We start from the raw sequence: 13,843 nt of genomic DNA, 5'->3' as shown, positions 1-13,843 counted from the left end.
TTGGGACCGTGTGTGGGATGAGGCCATGGCCGTTCTCCCTGCTGTGGTTTTGGGGATGCTGAGGATGCCGCCTCCCCAGGGATGCAGGACCACATCTCCTGCCAGCACTTGGCCATTAGCTCAGTGCTTGGCAGAGCCGTGCCAGCCCACAAGTTGTCACCAGCTGCCAGGGTGACAGCAGGGCCTGTTGAACAGCCTCCTTTCCCTTCCCTGGCTGCCTCAGCGCACACGATGGCAGCACCAGCAATATTGTTCCTGACAACCTGCAAAATATTTGTGTGAACTTCACCATTTAGTGTTTAAACATGTCATGGTGGCAACTTCAAACAAACAAGCAGAGCTTACGGCGAGACCTTTTCAGGCTTGCACCATCTGCCAGTAGCTTTCTTGTGTTCGTGCCAGCATTAAAAAAAAGGAGTATTCTCTAATTAAAAAAAAAAAAACAAAAACAAAAACAAAAAAAACCAGGTCTTGTGCATCTGCAAATTTGTCAGCAGGGCAGATGGCATCCCTTCCTGCTCCTCAACAGCCAGAGTCTGAAATAACACTGAAGAGGAAGAGCCTGAACACACTGAGAGCAAAACCACTTAGAAGTGCCTGGAAGGGCAGCAGCAGCACTCGGGAAGGGAACAAAGCCTGGGCACAAGTGCATTCCCTCAGCCACTGAAATGAACACTAACAATACCTCATTCCCAGGGCAAATCCTCTTCAGCAGAAACCCTGGCCATCAGCTGGCTCCGGGATTGTTCCTCTTTGCTCACAGAGCTGACATTTCTTTAAGTGCCTTTTTTTCTGGCAATATTTGCAGTTCCCAATACGTGGGAGTGGGATGGACCTGTGGAACAGCACAGCTCAAAAAGCTCCTTTCTGCGTGTGAGTGCTCCTTTCAGCTCCCTGTATTGCATCCTTGCAATTCCTTAATGAGCAGCAATCATGCTGCTCTTTCAAAATACCATCTGCCATCATCCATTCACCAACACACTGGTTAGCAATGGATAAGATAAAGATTAAAAGGCATTTTCAGAATTAAAAAAAAAAAAAAGTCAGTTTGAAAAATCTCCACTGGATTCCAATGGTTTATTTACTTCCTGGTGATCAAGAGATTCCAATGGTCTATTTACTTCCTGGATCAAGAGATCAATGGCCTTTTACTTTCACTCCCAGAGACAAATATTTGTTATCAGATGGTAAACAAAAGTTTAGTGGTACGTGGATAATTCATATTGAACTTCAATACAATAGGAATGCTATCCAAGACTGTTTCAGAGAATGGTTTCTTGTGAAACTTCACAGATGAAACTTCCTTATTAAAAACAACAAAAAAAAATTCTGCATTTTGAGCAGGCTCCCATTTTAATGAATTGAGTTAAAGGGCTGGTTTCCTTCATGCCACTTCTCTTGTCATTTACTCCAGGCAGTGACAGAGCAGGACATTTTTCCTAGTGCACAGTGTTAGGATTTTTGCTGGGTGCTCACGGAGAGAAGATTTATATTTTTGTATTTTTTATTTCACAACATATCCAGACTTTGGAAACTTGCCAGGTCTCGCCTTCAGTTTGGCTTGAAACGTTAGTCTGCAAAGCACCAATAAGCATCTGAAACTAAACTAATGTCTGCATGTCATTACTTCTAAATGTGTAGGTGCTTGTGGTTTAGCATTTCTGCAGTACTTTTTGTTCCAGACTGTCATTTTGCCTGCCCCTGATAGTGTGTGCAGCCCCAGTTTCACCCTAATAGCTCTGGCCAAAGGGGTCAGCTGAGAACAAGGCCTTGGAGCATCTCCCAGGGCCTGGCTGGGCTCTGTTACCAGCACTGCTGAGCACAAAAATGCAAAGTTTAATGAAGTCAGTGGAAAGACTCCTACTGGCTTTGGGTTAGCTTTGCATCCAGCTGTAAATTATGGGACTTGGATTTTATTTCCATTACTTGTCCACAGTGTACTTTGCCTGTGTTAACAGCATAGCTCCTTTTTAAACAATGACAGAACTGATCTTTCCAGTCAAGTGATCCATTTGTCAGTAAATTACACTGCAATATGACCAGATAGGCACCCTAAAATTGCTGCTGGATGGAAAAGAGTGAAAAACCTCTTTCTGGGTTTGTGGGCAGTCACTAGCTTCAGGGGAAGCACCCAGTGTCCTGTCATTCTTTGTATTCAGCATTCTGAAATGGAGGAATAGTTGCTATCCCACCTTTCCAGAAGAACAATGTTATCTCCTTTCTAGAAGATAAATCAGAGCTCTAGGAAATGATAGGAAAACTGGTCTCCTGTGACTCCCTGGCTGGCCAATGGCAGAAGTTAAATTAACACAGGAATATCTAGCTTATGTCCCATTTCTGCTCTCTCTGTTCCTGTGACATTTCCAGACTGTGTCACAAAAGAAAGCCCATAGGAAGTGCACAGGAAATCAGGATTTTGTCACTTTAACAAGTTTAAAGAAATACATGTTCTTGGAATTAAAAGCAGAGGCCCTGAAAACAAAAGAACTGCTATGAAGGAAGTTTAATTTTAAGTTATAAAGTGATTGCTCTCCCTACACACTCATCTAAATAAAATTAAGATGTAATAAATAGTGTTAAGTAATTAAAGCAATCTAAATTAAAAAAAAAAAAACAGGAAAATTTTCATTAAGAATACTGGTGGTATGTCTGTGCAGTCATGTAGCAAGAGACTTTGCTCTCTGAGAAACAATTTTCCCTCAGAACATGTTCTATTTATAACCCCCCTAAGCCTTTTGCAGTATGTTTCCTGTTCAGACACCAGAAAATGACTCAGCCAATCAGTCCAGTCACTTCCCAAACATGGGATTCAAAACTAGGGAGAAAATCAGGAACATGCTCAAAACTTGACTGATGAGTCAAAATACTCTTTAAACTGATTCTTTTGGGATTTTTTTTTTTTTTTAAGGTACATGTTAGAAATGGTTCACCTTGTCATTTGGGAGCACTTAGGTGCTTGTTCTCCGAGAATGATATTTCGTTCATTCATTCACTGTGAAATGCTTTCTATCTCTGTAATTACTCTACCACTGTATTATATTTCAAAAGTAATGGCCAAAAACTGACATGGACAAGTCTCCCACTGCTCTTCTTTGGGCTGTGGTGGGCATTATTATGAAGAAGCACTTTATACTTTTAGCTTGCATAAGAAACTATATTGGAGTTACAACTGGTTAAAATTGTGATTTTCAGCTTATTTACTAATTCACTGCTAATTTTTAAGCTCTAGAATATGAGAGATGTTGCTACATTTTCCATGTACAAAAGTGAACACTATTTAAATAATCCATAAACCGCCTCCAGCACACTAATCTGCAAAAAAATTGGAGATGGAACTGGAACACAGAGCAGAAGCATTCTCAATTCTCCTTTCAAGAGCAGGAACATTATCAAAAACAGGATGGAGTTCCATCCTAAAACAAGAACTGATGCATAGCTGCAATCTGCATGATTCATCACGGCTACAACCACAGAAGTTCTTCCACACTCCACAGCTGAAAAAGTGTTTCCTTTTGTCCAGATGTAAAAGCACCACATTTCTGGCATTTCAGCCATTTAGCTTAAAGAGAGCATCACCTGCAAGTCTTGTCCTAATCTAAAAAACCCCAGAATATTCCTGACCCTTTGGAACCTGAGTCATGTCTCAGAGTTTATGAGATCATGGCCTGTTAAACAGAAGAGCACATATGATTCACAGCTAGAGAATTACCTGCATTTGATACCTACTTCAATTTATTTAGGTTTGCTTTTTTCAGAGAGATTAAACAGCCTTTCTCTAATGCCACTGTGGTTTTTTTTTTTTTTTTTTCAGGCAGATCCTTAAAACAGGTTGGAAGTGGCAGAGGAATGTGGTAAACAGCTACAAATGAGAGAGGGAGTTTGAAACGAAACTTTTTCCACATTGAGGTTTTGAAATTAAACCTTTTCCACAACGAGGTTTTGAAATTAAGCCTTTTCCACATTAACTGAGCTAAATTCACATTGAGGGTGTTGACAGGCCATTTGTGGGCCTATGGCTGGCATGGCTTGGGTGCCCCATCCGTGCTTTGGTGCCAGAAGCCGTGGGATAAATAAGGATGGGGTGTCGCTGTCAGGCTGACAATGTCACGGTGAAAAACGGCCCAGGGCACATTCCAGCCCTATCACTGCTGCTCTTTCATCTGCAGGGGCTGCTCTCACTGCCTGCACCAAAGCAGAGCTCCAGAGCACATGGAAAGCATGCAGGGATAACTGCCGTGGAAACATCAGGGGAAAATCAAAATACCCGCACGTTTTCAGCTCCAAGTGCAGTTTCTGATGTGGTACCACCTATGTCTGCTCCAAGCTTTGTCCCAAGCACCAGCAGTGCTCACTGGGGGTTCAGGATGGAAAACTGACACGTGTGAGCAATGAACTTGCTCTTACAAAGTGTGTGTCTCACTGCCTTCAGAATGCTGTGGCTTCTCCCATCTCTTCTTGGCATTTCAGCTTCCAGTTTCCTGCCTCAGATACCCAGCGATATTTTTATGGCAATAATGAAACTGCTCATTAACTCCAGACATGCTTTGCTAAGTCTTTTCTCTTAATTAGGAAAAATTTATGTTTCTTAGGTAATATATACCCATTGTCCCTCTTTTTTTCCAAGCCCAAGTTCTTGTCCTGTATGGGACAAGGTCACCCTGAATTCTTCTGAAAAATAACATTTTTATAGCTTGACATGGTGCACATGTTTACTGGGAGTGGACAGAGAGATGGGTCTGCAACACCATCACAAGACCCAGGGCAAGCACACGTGACCCTCGCCCCAGAGCTGCAAGAAGTTTTGATTTAAAATTTTGTTTCAAAATAGATTTGGACAGCTGCCCAAGTCTGAATGCCTGTGCTGCGTTCTGCAACAGAGAGGGAAGAGGCAAAGAAGGGGGAAAGAGGGAGGAAATTGGATTAAAAGAAAACTCCCCAAGTAAACATAGGTGAAATAATTAAAGAGAGACCTTGGAAAACTCCATCTACTTTAAACTTCTTAGAAAATAATGATTTGGAAATACAAGCCAAAGTATAATTAAACAGTTCAACAGTGTACCTTTTATTTAACAAAAAGTCATTATACAACTGCATTTTTCAGATTAGATGGAGCAAAATAAGTTGTGTGCAGAACAAAAAGTAACATTGGGCGTCAGTGTTACTTTCCAAGGCCCCTGTTTCTCTGGTGTTCTTAAAAAGTCCTTCACCTCTTCTGTGCAGGGTAACTTGTCTAGTTTCTCCTCTGCCCTTTCCCCGTGCCCTGCTATGATGAGTTTGGATGTGGATGCCAAGAGCAAACCTGCCTGAGTTCAGGTTGGTCACACCCCCTCCACAGGGGATTCTGTGCACCATTCCTGGGAGATCACAGAAGCAAACTTCATTGGGACCAGGCAAATTAAGAACTGCTGTTGATCAATATTTCCTGCCAGACAGAACAATTAAACCCCTCACCAAGGAGCAAGATATCAGCTGGCCCTCAGTTAAGAGCGCTTAAGAAGCAAGGATCTGTCAATTATGCCAGAAATAGTTCCAAAAGGAGCACAAACGCCACAAACACACATGACAAAAAGGTGAGGCTGCAGAGAGGAGAGGCTGAATGATTTCTGAGCTCAGTTATGGCCTTTGGCTGGGGGCTGCTGCTGCCCCAAGTGCAGCACCTTATCCAATAGTGATGCAGTTGTCATGCAAAGTAAATGGAGCATCTCAAGCCATGCCATTTGCTGAAACTGGACATTAAAATACTCAGAGTGATGGATTATTTTAAAACAATTCACTACCTTGCCAGTCCTGATAAAGTTCTCTGTGAATTGTTTTATGTATGTGTTTGAGACAGCAAATAGCAGGAATGGAGCCATGTGTTCTACCAGTTCAATACAGGTTGAATATACCCCTGATAGCAGAGATTACTGATAATCAGAAGGAAAATAGGACTCAGAGGAAGATACATAAATAAATGAGTACCTGAGGAACTTTATCTTAATTTGATTTCCTGTCTAACGCCAGTTGTCAATTTTTAACTATGTTCTTTCTGTATATAGCATTATAGTACCCCTTTTACAAGTATTTTTGCCTTAATTAAAAAGGCTGAAATATTAAAGAAGCTTCTGAAATTGCAGAAGAAGAAATTGCAGCAAGAGCTAGCTTGCCTCAGAACAAAAAAACTCCTGCTGCTGTAGGTTATTTGTAGCTTGAACTTATCTAGTTCCTACTTCCAGATTTAGGGTGTTTCTTCTGCTTGGTTATGGAGCTGACAGTCTCCTTGCCTTTACTATCATTTAACCAGGTATTCAACACTGCATTTCTCTCTCTCTTTTTTTTTTTTTTTAAGTCAGAATTTTCTAAGGACAATTTAATAATATATTCAATAATCATAGGTGTGTTTATAAGCCACACTTACATGTTACATGTCCATTGTCAAGCTCTATCACCCATAAAACAGTCAACTGATGCTGTTTATGGCACCATCAATTATTTATTTTCTTTTTCTTTTTGCAAACTGTCTTGAATTTGGTCTGACTTTGCCTTTGGCAGTCTTAAAGTAACTATTCTGAAGTCCCTTTTCCCAGTTAAAATACTGGTATATCATCTGGTTTTAGTCCATTTTATCCGTTTTTACAATTCAGTAAAAATGCTACTTGGTCAAAGAATTCTTTAATCATCCCAGATATACCCCTGAAGTATTGGACTACAATCAAAGCTGAAAATATGGTTTTGTGTATAAAATGAATTACAAGAGGGGCATGTCATCACACAGTGCAAAGAATCAATAATGAAGTGACTGGAAAATTAAAAAATACTATAAATTTCTGCTCTCACTGTGTTGACTGTAGTAAAACCTTCTAACAGCAGTGTCTGAGCAGGAAGTCTGGCAGGGCTCACAGTAATCCAGCCTGAGGTAAATAAAGGTGTGGGCAAGTTTCAAAACATCTCAGGTGCTGACAGGGTCAAAGCCTAGGACTCTCCTACAAGTGGTGAAAAGAAAATGTTCAAATGCTTGAAATACTGTTCCTCAATGGGAAAATTAAAAAATAGCACAACAGCCCGAGTCCAAAAGGGTACAGTAGCTGAAAAGTAATTCCATATAAAGAAAAAAAATAAAATCAGTAAATTCAGTAAGTGGTTATATTTAGAAGGCCTCAGTGCCAGCTGGGTTTTGGGCAATGAATTGTTGCCAACCCTATTCCTTCTAAAGATATGTCATATCAAAGAGGCAGCTTTTGGTCACCAGAAACCAACACAAGGGTGACCAAGGCTTTGCAGAAGCAGATAGGGAAAGGCTGCACTGGATCATACACAGTAACTATGCAGGGATCAAAACCTGATATTGTGGATTTCTGTGGCAGAGTTACATCTGCTAGAAGAAATTATTTCATTCACAGGGTTGACACTCTTGGTTCTCACACAGGAAGGCCACATTTACACTGGCCCTAAGCCCATTCACCCTTGAACAAAAATGAGTGCAACACTAATCAGGGCAAAATCAGCACACAGAACACGACAAATAATGTTTGACTTTGAAAAGTCACAGTGATGTTTTATGTTTTTTGAAGAATTTAAATCTTCCAGTAACTTGCTGTTGATACTCTGCAACTTGTTCTGAGTTAAGCTCTGTTCTTGTCCCATTGATAGATTTTGTTTGTATAATTTACACAGAATGATTGAGTGGATTAGGGGTCGCTGGTTATCCACATGGGAGAAGATTCTTCATCTAGTTAAGGCTTATTCTTGTTCCAAACACTGCTGGATAGGCCAGAACTGGTAAGGCATATTGAACAAAGTCCAGCTTGTGAAGAAAGCTGTTTGTGGGACAAGCAAACTACGTTCATTTTGTGCAAATTCACAGAATCACTGGGTTGGGAGAGACCTTCAAGATCATCCAGTCCAACCCAGCCCCAACCCCTCAGCTGAACCCTGGCACCCAGTGCCACATCCAGGCTTTGTTAAACACATCCAGGGATGGGGACTGCACCACCTCCCTGGGCAGCCATTCCAGAACTTTATCACCCTTATGTAAAATACTTTTTCCTAATATCCAACCTGTATCTCCCTTGGCACAACTTGAGACTGTTTGATTACTCAGAACACAGAACAGAAGCTAAACACAGTCTGGGGCCTGATTCTTTTCAAGTCCACGACTCAATGTTCAGGTTTAAGTGTTTATAGTTCAGAAGAAGTAATTTTAGCTGTTTTAAGGAATTAGTATCACCAGGCCAAGACAGCTGTGGTGACACACATGACACGACAGAATGATGTCTCTGCACAGCAACAGAGCTGTGTCAGCTGGAGATCCTAAATTTAACCCCAGCAGCATCAGGTTTCAGATATGCACCAAAACCACCTACATGTCAATATTTATTTGGTCTTTTGGATCTGTAGATACATTTGAAAGGAAGAAAAATGCTCAAGGACAGCAGATGCACCGAGTTCTAATCCCAGTTCCTGTCTGAGTAAACTTGGCTTCTCCTCTCACCTTCTACAGGATGTAAAAGTATTTAGAAATGTTTCTTCTCTGTGAGGAAGGCTTTACTCATGTGATTAGAGGGTTAAGAGGTAAAGATTAATGATTGTAAAGTGCTTTGAAATCCAAGATGAAAGATAAAGGTATTATGCAAGAATGATTATTTTACACCAGTTAATATCATTTGTTCCTTATGATGTAACATAATGAGGAAGGAAGAATGCTTAAACTAGACACCGAGGTCTGGCAAGGGAACTGGGATTCTGGCTGCCACAGAGTTTTCATGCCCATATGCTACACAGCTACATCACAGACCCTGACCACAAAAGAGAAGTGATGAAAGGGGTTTTTTTTCCCTTAGTGCTATTAGCAGAAGTAATGTGTGTTTGAGATGGGTGTGAAAGTGCTTGGGTACACATGCACACCATATAACACATCACAACAGGGCTATCATCACATCAGACAAGACAACATTTCTGTAGGTCTGAAACAAGTGGCAAATCAGATGGGGAAAAAGAAATACCTTTTTTTTCCTGCACATAAAGTCTTTCAGTCTGGCTCGCTGCTTTCCTTTTCTGGGCCTCTGTCAGTACAGGACACAAAATAACACTATGTGGACATGCAGCTCTTCTAAGGTGAAAAGAGAATTTTTAATTTCTGACTCTATTATTTATAGATTTTAAAAAGTGACAGTGGATTGGAGGGTGACAGTACCACCTCTCCAATGACACTGGACAAACCAACAGTCCCATCAAATTTCTCTTTTTCTAGAAAAGAATACAAAACAACAAGTTATTTACATAAAGTGTGTGAAAAAGTTTGTTACAAAAATGTAAAGATCAGAAGGCTTAGAAAAACTTAAAAAATCAGGGCAACAGGCCTCCAGCCTCTCTGGTGCAATAGCAGATTTACAACACAAAAACAAAAAAAGGATTCACCACAAGAAAAAGAGATTTGGGAGGCCTTTTTTTGCCTAGTTTTCAATCACCTGGTTCTTGGACCTTCAGGGCACCCCTCTCTCACTGTTGGCTGTATCTCCTGCTATCAGGTGAAAGAAAAAAGAGCCAAATCTCTCCCTGTATCACTTCCCCAGCTCTGCTTGCCACACCTGCGAAACAAAGGGGAGTTTCTCCTGAAAAGGGAAGCAGGGAGGTGAAGTGAAAGGATGCAGGTGGATGGAGGTGATGCTGTCACTGCAGCAGGTGACCCACTTGTGTCACACAGGCACTGGCAAACCCCGGACACCTCTCCAAGACACAGCCTGGATAAGTAAATCCATCTGTGTGTGTGTGTGCAGCCACAGAGAGGAAATATTTACACTGCTAAGCATTTGGACGATGGAAGCATAAACAAAGAGAAGGCTGCTGGAGCCACTGGAACCCATCAGAGGGGTGCCAGCCCCAGCAGGGTGAGCTGCTCCACATAATGTGCCCTGGATGTGTCAGACACTGGGCAAACCTTACCTTCAGCAAGCACTGAAGGCAGCATTCTAATCCCCTTAGTATGGCTCTGGTACACTGATCACCAAAATCTAGGGCAGGCCTCTGAAGTAGCTGGATCAGGCTCTAATACTCCCTTAGATCGTAATCCTGCAAAGATTTAACATTTGCAAATAATTTTATCATGTGAGTGGTTAAAAGGGATGTTGGAGGAACTGGGTCAGAACTGGAAAATTCAACAAATTCCAACTTTGGTTATATCCATCAAGGATACTGCAGAAATGAGGAAAATTCAGGGTGGCTGCTGAGAGATCCTGACTATTAGGAAGGCAGCATTTCAAGCCTTAGATATCAGCTTAAATTCACCCACAAATATTCACTCCTATCAGCCTCAAAGGATTTTAATCAGCATGCAAAGCTAAGTAAATCTGCAAGAGATAGACTGCTATAGCCCAGTCCCTTTCTCCTGACACAAATATTCTGCACTTTGCCCTGACCCCATGCCTATTTTAGAGTTTTACCACTTTTGTTGCTAAGCTTTCTTTTTTTCAACCTTCATCCTCCAAACTGGACACCTCAGCATACAAATGCTGTGAGGCTTTTACCTGCAACAGCCATCAAGATAACACTAGAAATAGGAGAGCTGAAAGAGAGAAGCTGCTCTCTAATTTAAAAGCTGAGCAATGAGTGCTTGCAGCCCTCAGCTGAGCTTCCTTACCACCTGAAAAATTCTGGCTGTGGATTTGACCTCTTGCCTTCTGTGTAAAGCACTGGAAGTTTAATTTAAGGGAAAATAGTTGCATTTCTTGAACAAGTTTTGTGTGGTTATTGTGGGAGGGAGGAGGAAACTGAGCAGAAGAAAAAAAAATATATTCTAAAAAATTGGGCAGATTACAGATGTGTCAGGTGAGAAGTATTTGTTTAGTCACTGCTAGATTTGATATTGGATAATTGAAAAATGTATCAAATTTTCCATGGATATTTCTGCCTGGGGATCTGCTACAGCCCTGCTGTGTTTAGGCACGTGTTTGTCATTAGAAAGCCTCTGCCCTGTTGCTTATGCATCTTCTCTCACAGGGAGAATAAACACTCACAGAAAAATTAAAAGTGTTCTGGAAACAAAATAGGAAGAAAATAACTTTTTAATTTTTTTTTACTTTTTTGCTGCAATAAAAATGAGACCAGGAAAAAAGCCCAACAGTAATTAATGCTGGTTTTGTAGATCAGTGCACAATTAAGATTCAGATACCAGAGGAAGAAAAACTGGGTAAGACCAGAGTATGAACAGTAAGTTCATCAATTCCTGCTGGTCAGAAAATGTGTGATTGTTCAAGTACTGAACAGTGCAGTATCAAGGAACAAGCTTTAGCATGTCATTAAGAATCTAACTTAGTTCAGACTCTGTCCTTTATTTATAAAATCATCTATTTGATAAATCACAAGGCAGAAGTGCTTGCCCTGGTGAGGGAACACTTGGGGCAGATGTTTCTGCAGAGGACATCACTGCCTGCTGTCCTCCTTAGCTCATTTCCAGTCCTTGTGCAATGAGCCAACTCTGCTTTGACAGGCTGCAGAGACACAGTAAAACTCAGCTGATGAAATCAAAACTGTTTTACAGCAGCATGTCCCTGCTCCCACAGCAGGTTCACAGCTAATGTGTCCTCTGTGCTTGCTTCTGTACTGATTCCAGTCCTGATAAACAAATAAAATTCCCCCTCTCTCATTACAGGAGGTTTGGTGCAAAATTCAAGGTTTTCAACAAGCCTTCACATCAAAGTAGCTTATTAAAAGCTTCAATCCTAAGGTCTTGAAAAGCTGCACGAGCCAGAAATACAGGAGCAGAGGCTAAAATAACAAAAAGTCATAATATAATAAAAGAACTGACCTTGCTAAATTACATCTTATTCTTCAAGTTCCCATAGGTACTTAATTCCTTGCAGACTGAAGGTCTATAGTAGTTCTTTCCCAGTCTGTCAAAAAAGTTTCCAAAATTTAGTTTAGACAAGTGAAAAATCAAGGCACTAATTGAAGCATCTTTCTACACCTTCTGTCAGCAGAGAAGGATATGTTACTGTTGTTTACTGCACAGAATTCTGTGTTAATTAGGTTAGAACTGACAACTTGAGTGCAAAGTTATTTGTGTAAAAGAAAGGTGATAGGGTATAAAAATAGGCTGCTGTTTTCAAGCCACCCAACAGTTTGGAAGAAAAAATTAAAACCCTTTTCCAAGTAAAACCTTGAAGTGTTGAGGGGTTTTTTTACTATTCTATAGCTAATAAAAAAATTTATTTTTAAAAAGCTATACAAATCCTATTTTTTTCCAGTCATTCTTTAAAATACTGTGTTCATTGTAGGTGTTTCCAAGTAACTAAAGGCCACACTCATTAAGTAGCTCTGATATTCCTGGTTTAGAAAAACTCATAAGCAGGAGATCATCTGACCAGCCCATAAATACATTTAATTTTTATAATAATTGGCCAAATTATTAGTTACATTTCTAGATATGTTGAAAACTACCATGTGCCTAAGACAGCACAGTCAGTAAATATGTCTAAATAGTCATTAAATTCCTAATCCAGAATGTTTCAGTAATCCTATCTTGTTGCTTGCCTGCTAACAAACAACAAGAAAATATGTGCATTAAATATCATTGATCCCAAGCATTTGATAATCATGGCCCTTGTCTGAGGCTTTCTGATAATAAATGTGCCTGTAATTTGCTTTTCACATAAAACTGAGCAGGTTATTAAGTGCTTTTCAGCAACCACAGCTTAATAGGTAAGGTATTTTCATATTTATTTTTAAGTTAAAAAAATCCAGAAGCTGTAGCTCAACAAAAAACAGACCACCAAAAATCATGACACTCCCATGACATTGTGAAAATCCATTGACAAAACACGGAAAAATGAACTGATGCAGGGGGTTTAAAAAAGCTGCTTATTTATTTTCATCCTGGCATGGCTAATAGACCTATCCAACAATTTTAGCAGGCATGATAAAAGGCTCTTTTATCAAAAGGAATTAAGGGAAGGCAGGCAGGGTATAAAACAGAGTCCTGAGACATCAAAAGGAAAAAAAGAAACTATTTGTTGGCCTGCAGGAAAAGCAAAAGCTCATTTAACTAAGCAGGTAGGGAGCTTGAGAAGTTCCATCCGTGGTACAGTTTATCTTGTGTGGAAGCCCAGGGCACCACAGGGAATATTTCCCTGTCTGCTCTGGGTGCCCTGACCCCCAGGGCAGCACTGACTCTGACCCTCATCCATGGAGAAAGTTTCCCAGACTTCAAGATAGACTGGAATCCACAAAAGGGTGAAATAGATTGTAGAGAGCAGTGTGGGTGTATCACTGGGTGAGAAATGGAGGGTTTGGGATTTTTAGTGTGTTGTGAATGGAAGCAAAATGGAGGGCACAGGGTGTCATCCTGGGTTTCTTCTTCATGCTTCTTCTTCCTCCTTCTCCATGGGTTTGGGTGGCATTTTGTGATTGGGCAGGAAAGTCCCCATTGCAGCTCTTTGGGATCAGTTATTGGGTTAAAAGGGAAAATAATCCAGGTGTCAGTTCTTAACTGGATAGTTTAGTCTTAAAAGCCCTTGTACCAAGAGATTGTTGGCCATTTTGTGCCTTCTAATGAAAAGCTGCTGAGCTCACAGTAGTGAGACTGTTTCACTGATAAGAAATAACAAACACCTGAGTCTGAACATGAATTACTGTCTCAAGTGCCTTCAGACCCAGAGAAACCCACAACTGGCACCCCCACACTCTTGGTTCCAGCTGTCTGGCTGGGCATGCACACAAGGACAGGCTGTTATATTTCATATTTCTAGAGTCCCATACTGTCACAATCATATTTCTAAAGTCTCGTACCTTCTTGGCAATATTCCTTGGGGGCAGTTCTGCACAGACTTCCTCTGCTTATTACTGCTTCTTAGTCAGGACTCCTTCCAGG

The 13,843-nt window shown here is 40.7% G+C and overlaps 1 long non-coding RNA gene across 3 annotated transcripts; it reads right to left on the bottom strand.

Annotated features, from left to right (window-relative positions):
- Positions 1-4,860: 4,860 nt before the first annotated feature.
- Positions 4,861-13,843, bottom strand: LOC132074897 (uncharacterized). Of its 3 annotated transcripts, none has more exons than XR_009418663.1 (6): positions 13,762-13,843; positions 11,783-11,867; positions 9,922-10,047; positions 9,447-9,566; positions 8,982-9,088; positions 4,861-5,422 (listed from the first exon to the last, which is right to left on the bottom strand). It is a non-coding gene; the product is annotated as an uncharacterized LOC132074897 (long non-coding RNA). The 3 variants fall into 3 exon arrangements; XR_009418664.1 differs by having other exon boundaries at positions 8,982-9,041; XR_009418665.1 differs by lacking the exon at positions 4,861-5,422 and adding an exon at positions 5,440-6,962.

This window comes from Ammospiza nelsoni, chromosome 6 (assembly GCF_027579445.1).
Source record: "Ammospiza nelsoni isolate bAmmNel1 chromosome 6, bAmmNel1.pri, whole genome shotgun sequence".
NCBI lineage: Eukaryota > Metazoa > Chordata > Aves > Passeriformes > Passerellidae > Ammospiza > Ammospiza nelsoni.
The sequence above is the reverse complement of the archived record's forward strand: the minus strand, read 5'-3'. Positions and strand labels throughout refer to the sequence as shown.